Here is a 21,059-nt window from a genome sequence, read left to right on the forward strand (position 1 = left end):
CAAGCAAGTAAATGCAGTATTTGTTAACTTAGATCCCACTGAAATACTAGGTGTATTTTCTTTCTTTCTTGATGTCAGATCACATGAATCTAATATCAGGTTGGGTACAACAAATGACAGTCAATTCTTTAACAACTGGGAAAAAGTTCAAGCTCCTCAAATAATGGACTACAAAATCTGTATAAGAGCATAAGACTGGCTAACTTACTGGTGGCTTTTGTGGTCAATACTGGCTACCCCATTACCTAGGACCCTAGTCAGGTAATCCTGGAATTCCCACATAGATATAATGGGCCTAGAACTTCTTTGAAGGTCAGAAGAGATCTAGTGTGTTTAGGGTGGTATGGCTGTAGATGGGCTTAGACCTCTAATAGATCGATCCCTATCTCTACCATCACTATGTCACTTCTGTCAGAAACACCATAATAAACCCTCTTGTGGGCCTCCCTAGCACTTTGACCTCACTATGAAGCTGCAATGGAAGGGACTCTCCAAAGGGAGGTTGAGTCATCCTACTCTGCCACTCAAGGAAGACTGATCTTCAAATGAGTACAGACTAGAATGTTCCCAGCTGTGACTATGGCTGCAAGCTCAGACGGATAGGGTCTCAGAGGTTATATCCTGTGCTAAATGCGAATATACATAGGCTCTGGGTCAGATCGATGGGGTAAGCAGATAATTGTATTTATATGCTTTCTTCAAATTTAGGAGCTACTCTCTGCCCTAATCCAGCTTTCTAGCCCTACTGTTAACTCTAACACTATCTTCATGGATTTTTTTTTTAATTTAAGTGATTGTATACAAAAACAGTTACACAAGTACTTTAATTTAAATTCCCTCTCAGAAACTATAGTGTGTGTATGTGTGTATATACAAATTTATAATGTGTAATTATTAGCATTTACAGTCTACTAAAATTTTTACTGTTTTGGCTGTATCAATGACTTTGTGAATTAAACTATTGCTATTTATCACAGGTGGTAGAAATTAAATCTTGAGCAGTTCAGTGAGTTGCCTGAGGTAACTCTACAGGCAGGTGTCAGATCTGGTTCTGATTCTAAGTTAAGTTGTCTTGACATTTTAGAAAATGATGATGGTGATGTCTTTGGACAAACCACTTTTTAGACTAAGCTATCTTGGCAGAAGAACTTTCTATTTAGATGATACGTACATTCTCTAAACTCTACGAAGAGTTAGATATTAAACAACACCTTCTTCTCTGAGGGACACTTAAAATATTAATTTGTTTAGTTATTTAAAGAAAGAGAAAAAAACAGAAAAAAGAGAGAACCAGAACCTCAATCTGGCACATGTGATGCCCCCTGAACTGGGTCATGTTGAAATGAAACAGGTGTCATATCAACACTTCACTTCATCCACTGCACAATCCATCTACAAAGAGGAACCCCAGCATCAGAACCTTGACATTGCATGCAAGACAGACAACAACAGAAACCAATCCAAACAGGCAAAAACAGGAGAATAAGAAGAGAAAGTGAGCACACTGAACATTTATGTATACATGCAATGAGTCAGAAAAAAAAGGAAAATAGAGGAAGCAATCTTATTCATAATTGAGCCAAAAATAAATAGACAAAAATGTCTTTGAGTAAATATAACACCTCTACAATGAAAATTATAGGGCACTGTTAAAAAATAGACAAAAATGGAAGAAAACTCTGTTTCAATATTGCAAGAGTAAATATTGTTAATGCAATTTATATATTCAGTCAATTTCTATCAAAATCCCAAATACATCCTTCAAGGAAATGAAACAATCCTAAAATTTGTGTGGGGCCACAAAAAACCACAGTCAAAAATCTTCTGTAAGAAAAGAAAGTAAGTGAAGGTATTGTGCTCCCTGACTTCCTGGTATGCTACAAAGCAATATTAATTTAAACATTGTGATATTGGAATGAAAACAGGCACTCAGACCAATGGAATAGACTAGAAATCACAGAAACAAAACCACATGCATATAAAAACCTAATATAAGACAAAAAGATTCAAAATCATTCAGCAGGGAAAGGAAAGTCTTTTTTTTTTAAATTTTTTATTTAAGAAAGGATTAATGAACAAAAACATAAGGTAGGAGGGGTACAACTCCACACAATTCCCACTACCCAATCTCCATAACCCACCCCCTCCCATGATAGCTTTCCCATTCTCTAGCCCTCTGGGAGCATGGACCCTGGATCGTTGAGAGTTGCAGAAGGTAGAAGGTCTGGCTTCTGTAATTGCTTCCCCGTTGAACATGGGCGTTGACTGGTCGGTCCATACTCCCAGTCTGCATCTCTCTTTCCCTAGTAAGGTGTGTCTCTGGGAAAGTCTTTTTAACAAGTGGTATTGGGAAAACTGGACAGTCATATGGTGAAGAACAAAACTAGATCATTAGCCAACACCATGTACCAAAATGAAGGTGAAAGTCTATTAGACCTTAAATATTAGACCTGAAACTGTAGAAAACAGGTTAAATACTTCAGGACCTTAACAAAAATAAAATAAATAAATAAATAAATAGGACTATATCAGTTTTTAAAAGTTCAGCACATTGAGAGAAACTACCCCAAAGATAAAAAGACAACCAGCCAACTGTGAGAATATACTTGCATTTTGCATATCTGACAAGGTATTAATACCAGAAATTTAACAAGAAATCCTACAGCTCAAACAACAAACAATTCATTTATAAAATGAACAAAAGATCTTAATATACAGTTCTCTAAAGACATTCAGATGGCCTATAGGCATATTAATAAATGCTAGACATCACTTATTATTGGATAAATGCAAATTAAGACCACAATGAGATATCACTTTATACCTGTAGGAATGGCCTACAGCAACAGACAGGATATGGGAATTGTTGGCAATTGTTGTTAAGAAAAAAGGAATTGTGGTAACCTGTTGACAGGAATGAAGATTGGTACAGTTCCTATGAGAAATAATCTGGAGAATACCTAAATAAAAAAGGAAATACCCTACAATTCAACAATACCACCCTGTGAGATATATCCCAGAGATAAGGAAGAACTAATAAAAAAAAAATGCATACATGTACCTTTGTGTCCACAGCTACACTGTTACAATAGGGAAAGTACAGAAATACAGAAATAATGCCCAATGATAGATGACTAGATAAAGAAGTACATAGTGTATATAGTTCTATAATTAAAAGGAATGAGATTGTATACTCTAGAACAAAATGGATGGAACTGAAAGTGATTATGCTAAGTGAAATAAGTAAGAGGTAAAGAATACTGGGTGATTTTGTTCACTTGTGAAATATAAAAGACTAAACTTAATGAACTTTCTATTATAAATAGCAGTGAATATCTCATACTTTTTGAGATAGTTATTGTGGAGAGGTGGGCCACAAAGCTTTGACATTGTAATGATTTACACACACCATGTGAGTGTGGAAATACTGCTGAAATAATATTTTTTGTAAAACAGTATTAAATAACTAATAGAAATTTTAAAAAAGAAATTCAATAAAGCAGTCTGCTAAAAATCAGTATACATAAATATAGTACATTTACACACACAATCAATGAATCACAGGAACAGGAATCAAGGAATAACTCACATTTATAATTTCATCAATAATAATAAAATACCTTTGAGTAAATCTAATACAAAAAATACCTTTGCAATGAAAACAATAGGGCATTGCTAGAAGAAATAAAGAGACAAAGAAATGAAAGGACATCCCTTGTTCTTGAACTACAAGAATTATATTGTTAAATTGTTCATTTTATATAAATCAGTTATAGATCTAGTATATTTCCTATCAAAATGAAATGGTATTTTTTTAATTTTATTTATTTATTTATTTATTGGGTAGAGATAGCCATAAATAGAGAGGGAAGGGGGTGATAGAGAGGGAGAGAGACAGAGAGATACTGCAACACTGCTTCATCACTCATAAAGCTTGGGGACGAGGAGCTTGAACCCAGGTCCTTGTGCGTTGTAACACGCTCAACTAAGTGCTCCATCACTCAGCCCCCCAATGGTATTCTTCAAAGTACTAGCTAATACAATTCTCAAATTTGTGTGGATCTGAAAAAAATGAATATTAAAAAATATACTGAGAGAAGAGAATAAATAGATTGGGATGATTGGGATCCTGCCCTCTCTAACTTTATAATACAAAGCAATGACAATTAAAATTATTTGGTATCAGAACCAAAAATAGACTAATGGAACAGAGTAGAGACCCCCACAAGTAAACCGACACATAAATATCTATTATACAACAAATAAGCCAAAATCATACCATGGGCACAAAGAAGCCACTCAGGAGTAGGCACTGGTGCCCCTGGTTGAGAGTACATATCACCATGTGCAAGGTCCTGGTTCAAGACCTAGGTCTCCGCCTGCAGGAGTCACAGCAGTGAAGCATTTGTAAAGGTATCCATCCATCCATCATCTATCTATCTATCTATCTATCTATCTATCTATCTATCTATCTATCTATCTATCTATCTATATCTAGTGGATTCAGAGAGGTCAATGTACCATGTCTCTAGGGGAAGCTTCTTTTCTTTAATGTCTCTTCCTCAACTTAGAAGTAAATTGTTTGTGCATGTGCAAGATTGCAGCATCTGCAGTAGTAGTTGTTGTAAATAAACCCTGAGGTTTAAAAAATAGAATGAAGAATATAATGTCACCACCTATGTTAACAAAACAAATATTTAAACCAAATACACACTTCACACTTTCCCCCCCCAAAGACAGATTCTTTCTATTTATTATCTAAAAATAGAACTTCTGAACTCATCTCCAGTTTTAAAAGACATGCCAGTAGTAATTACAGAAAGTTAGTAATTCAAGTTTAATTCAATTTTAGCAAATTGAGAAGTGGAACTCAGTTCTGATCCAAGGAGTTTCCCCCCATTCAGTCAGGAAGCAGGAAGTTCTCGATCTAAAGGAAACATTTGATTCTGGTCAGGTGGAATAAATATTGTTGCTCTGTTGCTTGAAGTTCCCTTAATGCAGAACCTCTCCACTAATCCAACTTCCATCTCTGTATTTGCAAAGCAGCTTTAATAAAATACTTTTACCAGTATCTAGAAGCAAAAAAAATTTTTTTAATTACTTACTTAGTATGCCATGCTCTTAGACCAGCAGGATTCATACACTTTCACTCTCATAATGCCAGAAAGATATCTTTCTTCTTAAATAGCATGTTCCAGGAAACCCCACACATCTGCCATCAATAAAGCATCTCTCAGTACCTCAATAGCTGGTGACTCAATGATAGTTGTTCTGTTTCTTTTATTGTTATTTATGGAGGATCATTATACAAAGAAAGTTAAAGTCTAAAAGGCAAGACAAGTAGTTCCAATATTACACTGATGAAAATTGTGCTCCTGATTCCCATTTACCTCACAGATCACCCAGGATTCTTGCCTGTTTCTTTTTAATGGTCTTTTTAAGGATAAGCCGTGCCTATGTTAGAACACATAGAGAAGTAGTGGCCAAATGTAAGTCTGTCTGGATTTGAATTTTCATCCCACAAATAGCTCGCTTTATGACCTGGGACAAATACTTTAGCCTGTGCTATAAATTCCTTGCCCATAAATGGAAATGGTACTAGCATTTACCTATCAGGAATTATACAAGAATTATATAGAACATTTGTTAAATTCTTGGAACATTATGTAACATGGGAAGCCCTTGCTCAGTGTGGGCCTACCACTATCATTAGTTCATATGTTCAGTCATCTTTGTGATAATATATATTCACAGAGGAACCACTGTTGTAATGTTGTTGTGTACCCCATGAATGATAGCTACAGAGGCTATAGCTCAAAGGTCACCACTTCAACTCCTCATTTCAAGTATTAGCAGCAAAGGTACTGAAAGAACTCTATTATGGAAGTGAGAAGGCCCAGACTTTAATCCATATTTGCTCTTAAATTGCTACTATATCGGACATGTCTTTTGAACTACAAATATAAGAAAAAATTTCATGTCTAATAAATCTATGTATTTTACAATTACTTGACCTTTTGAGATTAAGTGGAAAATATAAATGGGCTGGGCAAGCTGTAAATAATGCATTCAATGACTATTTGTATGCACAAAGCAATTATGGGTATGGTGGTTGAACAAAATAGTAAAAAACCGCCCTCCTGAAGTCAACATTCTAGAAAAGATAATCTATCACTCTCCTGTCAATGTTAATAGAATAACAGATAAATAAATACAAAGCTTTTTTTATTTTATATTGGAAGGTTAATGGTTTATAATACAGTTATTGACACAAGGGTACAATTTCTCATCCTACCAAGATAGAAGTTTGCAGAAACACTTCCAGCCCCAAAGTAGGTCAGTCATCCTGTAACAGGATTTGAAACCCCCTCCTCTCACTCTTTCCCTCTCCCTGTCCTTCTTACCCAGAGTCCTTTGCCATGGTGCAATACACCAAACCAGTCCCAGTTTCCCCATATGTTTTCCCTTACTGTTTTTGTTCTTATGTTCCTCCTAGAAGTGAGAGCATTAATTACTAGTTTTTCTCTTTCTGACTTGTCTCACTCAACATGATACTTTCAAATTTTAATCACAATGTTGCAAAGGAGACTCTTTAGATTGTTTTAAGAACAATGTGTCTTATCTTATGCAACATTCTATTATTTTTAAACAGTCTTATTGAGTAAATATTGATTTATAAGTATGCTGTCATCATAGGGGTACACTTTCATATCTCTCCAAAATAATCATCAGTACACTTCATGCACCACCAAATTGTCATTTTTCTTAATGCCTTAAAATGTGTCTATTCCTGTGTATAATGAGGGAGAGTATAAAGTAAGGACGTCTACATAAGTAAGTCATTAAACGAGTCATAATATCAGCTTAGGAGAGGTTGTGGAGACAAAGGAACCCTTCTGCACTGCTGGTGAGGATATAAATGGATCCAATCCCTATGGAGAACAATCTGGAGAACTCTCAGAAGGCTAGAAGTGTACCTACCCTATGACTCTGCATTTCCTCTCCTGGGGATATATCTTAAGGAACCAAAAATACCCATCCAAAAAGATTTTTGTATACCTATGTTCATAGCAGTATAATTTGTAATAGCCAAAACCTGGAAGCAACTCACATGTCCAACAAAAGATGGGTGGCTGAGTAAGCTGTGGTCTATATATACAATGGAATACTACTCAGCTATTAAAAAATGGTGAATTCCCCTTCACCATCCCATCTTCGATGAAGTTTGAAGGAATAATGTTAAGTGAGATAAGTCAGAAACAAAAGGATGAGTATGGGATGATCTCACTCATAGACAGAAGTTGAAAAACAAGAACAGAAGGGAAAACACAAAGCAGAACTTGGACTGGAGTTGGTGTATTGCACCAAAGTAAAAGGCTCTGGGGTGAATGAGGGGAAGGTCCTGGAACATGATGGCAGAGGAGGACCTAGTGAGGGTTGTATTGTTATGTGGAAAACTGAGAAATGTTATATATGTACAAATTATTGTATTTTATTGTCAACTATAAACCATTAATCCCCCAATAAAGAAATTATATATATACATATATATATATATCAATTTAGTAGTTCTGAAATCCTGAGAAAGATACTTAACACCAGATGTAAAATGGTTATAAAAATAATTATATCACAAGCGTATTATAACTATTAAATGAAAAGTATCCATAAAGAGTACACAGGAAGTACTTGGTACTTAGTTATCTATTTAATAAGCTCTTTTTCATATAAGTTCTTCATCATCAAATCTGTCTGCTCCATTCCCATTTGGGTAAACTTCCATAGAGTTTTATTTATGAGTTCCCTGCATCCTCTAGAGAGGCTGGGGAAGCCACTCCCCCTCCTCTCTATTCTCTGGTAGCAAAATGCATGTGATCTATACTGTACCAGTCAGAATTAATATGGTAGAAAGATGGTGCTGTTATTAGATTTAATCAGCATTTAGAATGGTGTTGCTCTATGAGGAACTTTGTGTTCTCTACTACCATCACTCCTACTGCCTCAGGTACGAGGTACTTACCTATATTTCCTGAGTTTAATGCTCCAGATTCCTATCAACTCTTCAGACCCCTGTTATCTCACGTTCATTCCCCTTAGCTTTTGATAACCTGAGTTAGTTTTATTTAGTTGCAACAAACTTTTCCTAGTGAATACAGTCTAGAGCTTTTTCTCTGGCTTCTATTCCAGCACCTTATTCTCCTACCTTACAGTATATGTTCTAGCATGGATGAATTTATGGATAACCAGCGATGCTACCAGAGAGTCTCAGAATGCTATAATGTAGGAAGTTTTCCTGTCACAAAAAACACTTTAAGTAAATCATCTTCCTCTAAGAAGCAGAAAGATAAATACTTCACATCTTCATACCTCTACCACATATAGTTAGGATAGTACTGACCATACTTTTCTTCTGCAATGATATTACTTGGTATATGTCTATTTCTCCTTTGGATTGTTAACATCCAAGAAGCTGGAATTACAAAAAATTTTCCCCCACCAAAGTACTACTACACGTTGGCTTATGCTTGTGCTGGGAATTGAACCTGGGACTTGAGTATGCTTCCACGGGCATTAATGACTTTTTGCAGAACTGCTGAGCCATCTCCTTAGCCCTGTCCTTCAGTTTAAATTACTGTTTAATATGTATTACTTTGTGCATAATGCAACTACTTTAGAAATTAGCATGTTTTTTATAGCTAAAGCTAATTCTGTCAGTTTAATTTTTATTCATTTTTTTCTTCCTCTAAAGGTAACCTGGATCATTGGTTTTATGTATGGTCATCAGGGATAGCTCCCAAGCTGTTATAAAACAACTCATTCCCAATGTGAGTATCACTCTTACCACTTTCAAATGATTTCATTCACTCAAAGATATGGTAATAGTAGGTGCTGAATGATGAATTATTTCTCACAGGAAGCATAATTTATTTCACGAACCCCCATGTACCAGTCAGGATTCAATGTATAGCCCAATGTGAGGAAGTACACCTGTGGAGAGAAAACTACAAACAAAACACATCAATGCAAAGCTCTGTGTCCCTAAGCTAAGGTCATTTTTAATGGAATAACAAGACACTACAGGGCTTTAGTTATTTTACCACAATTACATGTCACTGTGTCCTCCCTCAACTGTAATTAGAATTCAATAATACACATCCTAAAATGTGTTCTTTAAGTAGCCCAGAAAGCTGGGAATGGGACAAAAGAAACATTTGTCAAGTAGATACTAGATTAAAAAAAAATACACTTTGAAACAAAAATCATTTTATTTTTCCATAATAATTTCCAAGTTTGCCTTAGCTGATTTCTATTAGTCTCCAGATTAAAAATAAATAAACAACAACAACCTTCCATTAGATAATGTTCCTATTAGTAGCTTATAAATGCAGGGTTTTAGAGAGTTAGAAATCATGAATCCTATTTTAGAGGTTATAGAGTTTGACAGTGTAATATTTATTTCAGAGTCAGAGTTTCACACTACTTTTTTTTACTGAAACAGAGAACTTAAGTGAGGATGAGACTCTTAACACTCCAAAATTTATCATATATAGAGAGGCAGAGACAGAAAGAGACAAAGAGAAGAGCACCCAGCAAGAATGTTTCCTCTTACATGGCTGAATTATGAGTCATTTGCATGACAAAGCAGGTACTCTCCTAGGTTAATTATTTTATAAGCAGTACTTCTTTTCTTTAAAAGTATTCTAGTTACGACTACCAATGCTTTTGGAGAATAATATAAAATAGAATGTATACATACTGGAAAAGTAATGAAATTATCAGTATTTTCATATTTTAACTTCTTAGAAAACCCAAGTAAAATAATTTTTAAAACAACTTAGAATAATTATAATCTTATAATATATGTTAATCAAGCAAGATAATTACCTTGAAATTTTTTTATTAATATTTATTTCTTTTTGTTGCCCTTGTTGTTTTATTGTTGTAGTTATTATTGTGGTTGTTACTGATGTTGTCGTTGTTGGACAGGACAGAGAGAAATGGAGAGAGGAGGGGAAGACAGAGAGGGAGAGAGAAAGACAGATACCTGCAGACCTGCTTCACTGCCTGTGAAGTGACTCCCCTGCAGGTGGGTAGCCGGGGGCTCGAACCAGGATCCTTATGCCGTATCTTGAACTTTTAAAGTGATATATATGTATATGTATATATGTCAATTATCTCTGCTTAAAAATGAAAAAAAATAATTGTCTCTTACACTTTACTATTTTAGTGAATTAAAAGAAAAGACAAAGAAGGTACTCTTTTTTATAGTTGAGTGAAAGAAAAATTTTTTCTCTCAAAAGAGAAAGGAAAATTTCAAAGTGTTTTCTGTCTAAATTTTCAGTAGTTTATATTAACCTCACGTAAGTATCATTTCATGAAAATACATAAGAATTTATCTCCAGTGAATGGCATAGAGTCATAATTTTACTGTACTTTTTTTCATAATGGGGGAATAAAATTGGAATATTGGCAGGACCAAATCTAGCTATACTTTAAAGATTAATGCTATATAAAGATGAAAACGTTTTCTTAAAATTTATGCAATAACTTCCTTTCATCCTGAACTCAGTTTTATTTGCTTATTTTATTTTTTTAGAAAACACAACACTGTAAAGGACAGACAAAGACATCGGAGTTCTTTCACTTATGTTGGCAGATCAGGAAACAGAACATGGGGAGGGAGTAGATAACATAGTGGCTTATAATGTTGCCTCACTTTGCTAACTGGCATAAATGTTACTTGGGTGTGGCAGCATGAAATGTGTGTCCAGACAGGAAAACAAAAATTCCTGTACTACAAATTTTGTTAATATCAAATAGGAAGTAAAATGTGAACAATTCTTGATTAGATTATATAATTTTAGTCAGCAGAAGATATGTATGACTGAAAAACGTTCTGTGTGCCCTATTGCTTTTTTTTTAAGTTTTTATTTATAAAATGGAAACACTGTTCTATTCTCTTAAAGAAGTTTGGTGGAACTTTGATGGGTATTACATTAAATTTGTATATGGCTCTGGGGAGAATATTCATTTTGATGATATTTATTCTTCCAATCCATGAGCATGGGATGTCTTTCCTTTTCTTGGTATCAGTTTCAGTTTCCTTGAGTAGCAACTCATAGTTTTCAATATACAAGTCTTTCACTTCTTTGGTCAACTTTATTTCTAGGTATTTTATTGATTTTGCTGAAACAGTAAATGGGAGTGATTTCTGGGTGTCTTCTTCAGATTTAGTGTTTGCATAAAGAAATGCCACTGATTTTTGTACATTGACTTTGTAGCCTGACACCTTGCTATATTGCATAATAACTTTTAGTAGTTTTCTGCTATATTCTTTAGGTTTTTCTATGTATACTGTCATATCATCTGCAAATAGTGAGAGCTTGACTTCTTCCCTTCCAATCTGTATTCCTTTGATTTCTTTCTCTTGCCTGATTGCTATGGCAAGAACTTCCAATACTATGTTGAAGAGTAATGGTGACAGTAGAAAGCCCTGTCAATGTCCATGTTCAGTGGGGAAGCAATTACAGAAGCCAGACCTTCCACCTTCTGCAACCCACAACGACCCTGGGTCCACGGTCCCAGAGGGATAGAGAATGGGAAAGCTATCAGAGGAAGGGATGGGATATGGAGATTGGGTGGTGGGAACTGTGTGGAGTAGTACCCCTTTTATCCTATGGTTTTGTTAATGTATCCTTTTTTAATTAAAAATAAATTTAAAAAAATGGAAACACTGACAAGACCATAAGATAATAGGGGTACAATTCCACACAGTTTTTGCCACCAGAACTCCATATCCCTCCCCTGATAGCTTTCCTATTCTTTAACCCTCTAGAAGTCATTATGGGATGCAGAAGGTGGAAGGTCTGGCATCTATAACTGCTTCCCAGCTGAACATGGGCATTGACAGTTTCATCCATACTCCCAGCCTGTCCCTCTCTTTACCTAGTGAGGCAGGGCTCTGGGGAGGTGGGGCTCTAGGACACAATGGTGGGGTTGTCTGCCTTGGGACATCTGGTTGACATCATGGTAGCATCTGGAACCTGGTGGCTAAAAAAAAATTAAGATAAAAAGCAGAGAAAATTTTTGACTAATCATGAACCTAAAGGCAAGAATACTAAGGATGGAGATTTGGGATTTCCATTTTGGAAAAAAGCTATTAGGTTTATTTTAGCTATATTCAAAGGGGCCATGACCCAACTAGTTTTTGCCTGTGCCTGACATCTCATATGAAGGTGACCTAAGCTATTGTCTGGAGGGATGGTGTCACGGTTGGAAAAATGACCAGAAAGCTGTATCACGGAAGAGAGTAGTTCCCAAATATGGGGAAATTATGTAAATATTGTTAACTGTAGAGCCCCTCAATCTGATCTGGGGCCCATGTTCAGCACAGGGGCCTATGTAACCTCTGCATCCCTGTAGGTCTGAGCTCACGTTCTGTGGTTACAGCTAGGAACATTCCAAGCTGCACCAATTTCAGGTCCCATTATCTTCAGGTGCTATACAGAGTATGCTATCGAACCTCCCTTCGGAGAATGGAACATTCTCTACCATTGTTGATTCACAACCTTATTACTTTTACTTACAACTTTACTGATAACATTTGTAAAAATATGGGAAACAAAGAAGTGGAAATATATTCCTTGTTCATGGGTTGGAAGAATTAACATCATCAAAATGAATATACCATCCAGAGCTGTATACAAATTTAATGCTATCCCCATCAAGATCCCAACCACATTTTTTAGGAGAATAGAACAAATGCTACAAATGTTTATCTGGAACCAGAAAAGACCTAGATTGCCAAAACAATCTTGAGAAGAAAGAACAGAAATGGAGGCATCACACTCCCAGATCTCAAATTGTATTATAGGGCCATTGTCATCAAAACTGCTTGGTAATGGAACATGAATAGAAATACTGACCAGTGGAATAGAACTGAGAGCCCAGAAGTATGCCCCCATACCTATGGACATCTAATCTTTGACAAAGGTACCCAGACTATTAAGTGGGGAAAGCAGAGTCTCTTCAACAAATGGTATTGGAAAAAATTGGTTGAAACATGCAGAAGAGTGAAACTGAACCACTGTATTTGACCAAATACAAAAGGAAATTCCAAGTGGATCAAGGACTTGGATGTTAGACCACATACTATCAGATACTTAGTGGAAAATATTGGCAAAACTCTTTTCTGCATAAATTTTAAAGACATCTTTAATGAAACGAATTCAATTACAAAGAAGACTAAGACAAGCATGAACCTATGAGACTACATCAAATTAAAAAGCTTCTGCACAGCTAAAGAAACTACTTCCCAAACCAAGAGACCCCTCGCAGAATGGAAGAAGATCTTTACATGCCATACATCAGGCAAGAGGGTAATAACCAGAATATATAAAGAACTTGTAAATTTAAACAAGACAACAAATAACCCCATCAAAAATGGGGGGAGGGCAATTGAAAAAATGCTCCAAGTCTCTGTCAGAGAAATGCAAATAAAGACAACAGTGAGATATCACTTCACTCTTGTGAGAATGTCATACATCAGAAAAGGTAGCAGTAGCAAATGCTGGAGGGGTTATGGGGTCAAAGGAACCCTCCTACACTGCTGGTGGGAATTTAAATTGGTCAAACCTCTGTGGAGAACTCTCAGAAGGCTAGAAATGGACCTACCCTATAATCCTGCAATTCCTCTCCTGGAGATATATCCTAAGGAACCCAACACACCCATCCAAAAAGATCTATGTACACATATGTTCTTGGCAGCACAATTTTTAATAGCCAAAACCTGGAAGCAACCCAGGTGTCCAAGAACAGATGAGTGGCTGAGCAAGTTGTGGTATATATACACAATGGAATACTATTCAGCTATCAAAAATGGCTACTTCACTGTTTTCAGCTGATCTTGGATGGACCTTGAAAAATTCATGTTAAGTGAAATAAGTCAGAAACAGAAGGATGAGTATGGGATGATCTCATTCTGATGAAGTAGTTGAAAACAAGATCAAAAAAGAAAACGCAAGTAGAACCTGAACTAGAATTGGCATATTGCACCAAAGTAAGACTCTGGGGTAGGTAGGTGGGGAGAATACAGATCCAAGAAGGATGACAGAGGACCTAGTGGGGGCTGTATTATTATATGGAAAAATGGGAAATGTTATGCATGTACAAACTATTGTATTTACTGTTGAATATAAAACATTAATTCCCCAATAAAGAAAAAAAAAAAAAAGATCGGAAACAATGCATACAATATGAGTGCTGAGGATTTCCCACTCCAAGTATACTTTCAGTCAACTGCAGGGAAATGGCTGATCTTTCTAGACTCTCCATCAACAAATTTCCATGCTTTTTAAAGTTGTTTTTTTAGAAAGGCAATAATTTACAAGACGTTTGTTGTCATATGAGAACAATGCCTCATCTTTCTGTGATATATAGCTCTACATTTCCAACACCAACCTAGGTTCTCCTCCACCATCATGCACCGGGTCCCCAGTTCCCGCTAGTTCTCTCCCCAGACGCTCCACATCTTTGATCTTGCTACAGCTGCTGGAGGTTTTTTTTGTTTTGTTTGTTTGTTTGTTTGTTTACCAGTGGTAAGCATCGTACACAGATTAGAAGGAAAGAACAGAGAGAAACTGGAATGCTTAGCTTCCCTAGTGTCTTCTTCTCCTTCTCCTTTCTCCTTTCTCCTTCTTCTTCTTCTTCTTCTTCTTCTTCTTCTTCTTCTTCTTCTTCTTCTTCTTCTTCTCCTTCTCCTTCTCCTTCTCCTTCTCCTTCTCCTTCTCCTTCTCCTTCTCCTTCTCCTTCTCCTTCTTCTTCTTCTTCTTCTTCTTCTTCTTATCCTCCTTCTCCTTCTCTCTCTCTTTCTCCTTCTCCCCCTCCTTCTCCTCCTTCTTCTCCTTCTCTTTCTCCTCCTCCTTCTCCTTCTCTTTCTCCTCCTTCTTCTCCTTCTCTTTCTCCTCCTTCTTCTCCTTCTCCTCCTCCTCCTTCTTCTCCTTCTCCTCCTCCTTCTTCTCCTTCTCCTCCTCCTCCTCCTTCTTCTCCTTCTCCTCCTCCTCCTTCTTTCTTTTCTTCTCCTTCTCCTCCTCCTCCTCCTCCTTCTTTCTTTTCTTCTTCTTCTTCTTCTTCTTCTTCTTCTTCTTCTTCTTCTTCTCCTTCTCCTTCTCCTTCTCCTTCTCCTTCTCCTTCCTCTCTCTCTCTCTCTCTCTCTCTCTCTCTCTCTCTCTCTCTCTCTCTCTCTCTCTCTCCCAGGCTGGAATTAAAAGTGACTTCATTTGCTAGCAAAAGTTTCTATCTAGAGATTCCCCTGGTCACTGTGGCTCTCTCCAGATTCTTATAGCCATCTCTCTCTTATTAGTGTCCCTGATCCTTCCCACTTATTTGTAAATCATATTTATATTAAGTCCCACTACTGAATTGTCAGAGAAATCATATTGTATGTTTTCTATTCAAAAATGTGCCATGAGAGTCGGGTGGTAGTGTACCAGGTTAAGCACAGGTGGCATAAGCACAAGGACTGGCATAAGGATCCCAGTTTGAGCCCCCTGTTCCCCACCTACAGGGGAGTCACTTCACAAGTGGTGAAGCAGGTCTGCAGGTGTCTGTCTTTCTCTCCCCCTCTCTCTCTTCCCCTCCTCTCTCCATTTCTCTCTGCCCTATACGACGATGACGACATCAGTAACAACAACAACAATAACTACACCAATAAAACAAGGGCAACAAAGGAAATAAATAAATAAATACTAAAAAAATTAAAAATATGTTTCATGACTTTTTGAACAATCCAGTAGTTGTGTCAGTTGGGTGAGTTTCCTATTTTCTGTACAATATGAAAGCAATTACACTTAATTCCTTACCTTCGTTTTCTGTTTTCTATGCTCAGGATTATATTAACCTTTTATTTTCACAGTCATTATATTTATATTCCATTAACACCAGACAACTCACTCTCTCACCTTCCCAACTATGAATTATGACCTGTGCATAACTTTCCCCCATACCGTCTTTACTTTCTTGGCATAACTACTCACTTTCATTTAGTTGATATAACTCAGCAGAGACTTCAGTATATCTTCATTCTTTTATAGGGACTGTTTTGCCTTCATGCTACAAAACAGCCTCAGATCTGTATTTATACCACTAGTACATTTGTCCTTCTCATTGCTGAATTCTGAGTCTCATAAGGATATTGATTTCAATGTTATAGATAAATAAGTTTGTGATGAAAAATGCATCTTTTCCTACTGATGACAACAGAATGTGAGGTCAGATCTACAGGGATGCAGAGGTCACATAGGTTTCTAAGCTGAATATGAGCCCCAGAACATGTCAAATTTATGGGGTTTGCAGTCAACAATATTTATACACCTTTCCCTTATTTAGGAGCTACTCTCTTCCCTGATCCAGCTTCCTAGTCCTTTTTACAGACATGGCATTATATCTCCAGACAATAACTTAGGTCCACCTTCATATCAGACTTCAGGCTCAGGGGAAAAAAACACTAGTATAGCCATAGACCCTTGGACTATAACTAAAATATGCCTACTAGCTATCTACAGAACGGAGACACACCACCTCCCCCCGCCAAATCTTCATCTGCACTAATACAGCCTTTAGGTTCATGATTAGTCAACAACTTGTTTGGCATTATATGTTAACTCTCTTTTCAGCCACCAGGTTCCAGATGCTAGCATGATGCCAACCAGACTTCCCTGGACAGACAACCTCACCAATGTGTCATGGAGCTCCTATTTCCCAGAAACCGGTCCTACTAGGAAAAGAGAAAGGCAGGCTGGGAGTATGGATCGACCTGCCAAAGCCCATGTTCAGTGGGGAAACATCTACAGAAGCCAGACCTTCCACCTTCTGCATCCCACAATGACCTTGGGTCCATACTCCCAGAGGGTTAAATAAGAGGAAAGCTATCAAGGGAGGGAATGAGATACAGAGTTCTGGTGGTGGAAATTGTGTGGAGTTGTACCCCTTTTATCCTATGGTTTTGTCAGTGTTTCCTTTTTGTAAATTAAATAAATAATCAAATATCAAATGATTAATATAAATTATAGTGAATTAAAATAAATAAATAATAAAAATTCATCTTTCTTCAGAAGAGACTATGTAGTTTTATGAACATATACAAGTAACCTCATGTTCCTCAGCTATAAAATAGAGATACAAATGACTACCTTACAGAGCTGTTATGAGGAATAAAGGAGAATTTTAAAACTGAAATCTAAAGCAGTTAAAACAGGATGGGGAAGAGGGGCAGCAATAATTACTGACAGTATTATGGGATAAGAAGAGTAGAATTCCCACCACCCGTATTCCATATCCCCTCCTCTTCATTAGAATCTTCCCTATTCTTTGTCCCTCTAAGAGTATGGATCAAAGATCTTTATTGGGTGCAGAAGGTGGAATATCTGGCAAGTGTAATTGCTTCTCCACTGGATATAGGCATTGACAAGTCAGTAAAGACCCCCAGCCTGTTTCTGTCTTTCCATAGTAGGGTAGGGCTCTGGGCAGGTGGGGGGACCAGGACACATTGGTGAGTTTGTCTGCCCAGGGAGGTCATCGTGGCATCATGTTAGCATCTGCAACTTGGTGGCTGAAAAGCACTAATATATACAGCAGAACAAATTTTTAATAATCAGGAACCCAGGGGTAAGAATATAGAGGTGAGAGTTGAGGTATTCAGGTTGGAATAAGCTAGCAAGTCTATTTTAGATATTCCAAGGGGCATATGGCTTTATTAATTTTGCCTGAGATAACATGCAGGTGGGCATAAAGTATCATCTGGGAAAATGGTGCCAGAGTTGGAAATAGGACTAGAAAGCTAGATCATGGCAGAGAATAATGCCCAAACATGGGCATTACAAGAGTATATAAATACCATTAACTGTAAACCTAGGACCCATCTATATTCATATTTAGCACAGGAACTTGTGTAACCTCTGCATCCCTGTCAGTCTGAACTTGCATTCAATGGTCACAGCTAGGAACATTCTAGGCTGCATTTCAGTCTTCCTCAAGAAGCAGAATATGTTGACCCAGCTTCCCATCTAAGAGTGGGGCAATTTCTTTCACTGTTATTCTACATCGAGGACAAGGTTTTGTAGCATTCCACAAGAGGGTTTATGGTGTTGTTTCTGATGGAGATGACCATCTTGATGATGGAGAGAAGGATCTGTTAGAGTTCTTGAGCCATCATATCTATGTGGGAATCCCTGACTAGGTCCCTGGATGATGTGGTGGCATGGAAGTGACCAAAAGAGCCATCATTAAAGTGTGCTGGTCTCTTGCCCTTATTCAGCTTTTGTAGTCCTTAATTTGTCTGACAAGGTTGGCCTTAGAGTGATTGAAAGACATGAAGTAGGAAGTAGGTGAGGAAGTAGGTATCTAGGTCTAAGTAGAAAATATCTAGTGAGACCTTTCCTAGCTCATAGGACTCTTTAGATCCTTTTTGGGTAGCACAACCCCTAACAAATTTACAAAAATAACCTAGATATAGACCAGGGCCCATGAGATAGGGCACATGTGCACATGTATCTATAAGTTAGGGGTAAAAAGTGCAATAGTCTGCAGTGACTCCAGAAGTGCAGCAAGTACAAAGGCCTAAAAAAGACCCCATAAAGTACTTAACCAATGAGTATTTCTTTTTTTTATATATTTATTTATTCCCTTTTGTTGTCCTTGTTGTTTTATTGTAGTTCTTGTTGTCATCATTGTTGGATAGGACAGAGAGAAAGAGAGAGAGGAGGGGAAGACAGAGAGGGGGAGAGAAAGAGAGACACCTGCAGATCTACTTCACCGCCTGTCAAGCAACTCCCCTGCAGGTGGGGAGCCGGGGGCTTGAACCAGGATCCTTAAGCTGGTCCTTGGCTTGGCACCACGTGCACTTAACCCGCTGCCACTACAGCCCAACTCCCATCAATGGGTCTTTCTAGTTGATTACATTGAGTAGTAAACTACTCCAAATTCAGAAGCTAAAACAATGAGATTTTTTTTTTCTTTTCCTTCTCATGTATCTATGATTCAGCAGTGTAGTTCAGCTCATCTATGTGGGTTTTATTGGACCTATTTAATCAGCTGGCATGTCAGTAGAGATAGTCTAGGATGGCTTAACTCACCAGCCTGGTAATGGTGTGGCTGTTGACAACTTTCAGTCTCTCCTGAAAGAAGAGAAATTCCAGAATCACACTAATCTTAATATTTTATTCAAGGTTATCAATTATGGCTCCTCAACATAGCACTGCAACCCACACAAATAATGCCCATCATTTTTTATAGTGCTGAGCACATACACTCATTTGACCTTCAATCTTAGCAGTGACTGTCAATCAGGTTATTTGTTAATACTATAAATAGTCCTTCCCTTCAATTGAGAATAATTAGAGAAGAAAAGAGAAATGGAGAGATGGAGAACACATTATCCTACTACCTTCTCCAAAAGAACTTTACAGATGAGAACTCTAAGGCTGAGAACTGACATATAACTTGATCAGTTTTGTAGTGGGCAAGTTTGCAAGTGAGATTTGCTATTTGAATGTCAATATGTGTGTTTGACTTCAAAGCCTTCATGCTTTCTATTTTTCAACTACTTCATCGGATTTGTTTTCTTTAACCGAGATGAATTTGTATTCTTTATTTTAGTTTGGAGGAGAAATTTTATCTAATTTGTAATGAAAATGCAGTAGAAAATAATTTTCTTAGCGTTTTCTTCCCCTATTGATTCTTCTGGAAAGTTCTGTCAGTGAAAAGTATCATATTTCAGCTTCCCCCCACCCCCGCACAAACACAAAAGATTTATTAACATCTATGATTTATCCTGCAGCAGAGTTCGATATTGCTCATAACGGAAATAGAATTCTATGTGTGCTAAGAAACAGTCAAAGTCTTGTTTATCCCCTAGTATAATTCATTTGATTAACTGACATTGCTCCATGGCTACACTTCTAGAGTAAGTGAATTTTCAAGTCATACCATTCTTCTACTTCTTATTATGTTTGTTTCCATGGAGAGACGCTCAGAGAAAAGGAAGGAGATAAAAACTATGTAAATAGAGCACATTCTAGGGCTGGGAGTGAAATGAATTAAGACAAAGTTGGAAATTTTTTTAAGTACTGGCAATTATAAATTTTAAGCATGATAATATGTCCACTAGCACAATATGAAATAGAAAAATATGTTATAAGCAAGTGGTAAGACAGAAACAAACACTCAGGGATAAGAAAAGAGCCCTTAAAAGGTTTATTGTGATTTCTGTCATTATCAAGTGCAAGGAATTTTAATTCTACTCACTCTCATATTTGACTTATATTTATGACTCATTATATTCTTGACCAATTATTATCAAATCTATTGTTTTCTAACTAGAATAACCATGAGAAAATTCCCCAGAGTTTGTAAAAAAAAATATCAGACTCGGAGGGACTCAGGCAGTCGCACAGCAGGTTAAGCACACATGGTGCAAAGTGCAAGGACCAACATAAGGATCCTGGTTTGAGCTCCCAGCTTCCCACTTGCAGGGGGTGGTGAGGCAGTTCTGCAGGTGTCTGTCTTTCTCTCTTCCTGTCTTCCCCTCCTCTCTCCATTTCTCTCTGTCCTATCTAACAACAATGGCAATAATAACAACAGTACAAAAAACAACAACAATAAACAACAAGGGCAACAAAAGGAGAAAAACAAAAAAAGAAAGAAAGAAAAAGCCTCCAGGAGCAGTGGATTCGTAGTTCAAGCACTGAGTCCCAGCAATAAGCCTGGAGGGATAAAATAAAATCAGACTGGTCCAGTAGCTCTGGAACAGTGACTGAGATTGTTAATTTCTTTAATTCTTTTCTAATATTTTATTTATTGGACAGACACAGAAATTGAGAAGGAGGGGAGGTAGAGAGAGAGAAAAATAGATACACCTTCAGCATTGCTTCATTGCTGGTGAGCTCCACCCTCCCAACCCCTGCAGGTGAGGATTAGGACAGTCCTCATACATTTGTGTACTCAAGCAGGTGCTTCACTACCTGGGCCCACTTCTTATTGCTAACAAACTCACAAGTGATGTC

The 21,059-nt window shown here is 37.1% G+C and overlaps 1 long non-coding RNA gene across 1 annotated transcript in view; it reads left to right on the forward strand.

Annotated features, from left to right (window-relative positions):
* The first annotated feature begins 8,701 nt into the window (after window positions 1-8,701).
* Window positions 8,702-21,059, forward strand: part of LOC132542492 (uncharacterized) — a 28,273-nt gene continuing 15,915 nt past the window's right edge. Inside the window, exons 1-2 of the long non-coding RNA XR_009553502.1 lie at window positions 8,702-8,825; window positions 8,915-9,049. This is a non-coding gene — a long non-coding RNA (uncharacterized LOC132542492). The remainder of the gene's footprint in view (window positions 8,826-8,914; window positions 9,050-21,059) is intronic.

Source organism: Erinaceus europaeus, chromosome 13 (assembly GCF_950295315.1).
Source record: "Erinaceus europaeus chromosome 13, mEriEur2.1, whole genome shotgun sequence".
NCBI lineage: Eukaryota > Metazoa > Chordata > Mammalia > Eulipotyphla > Erinaceidae > Erinaceus > Erinaceus europaeus.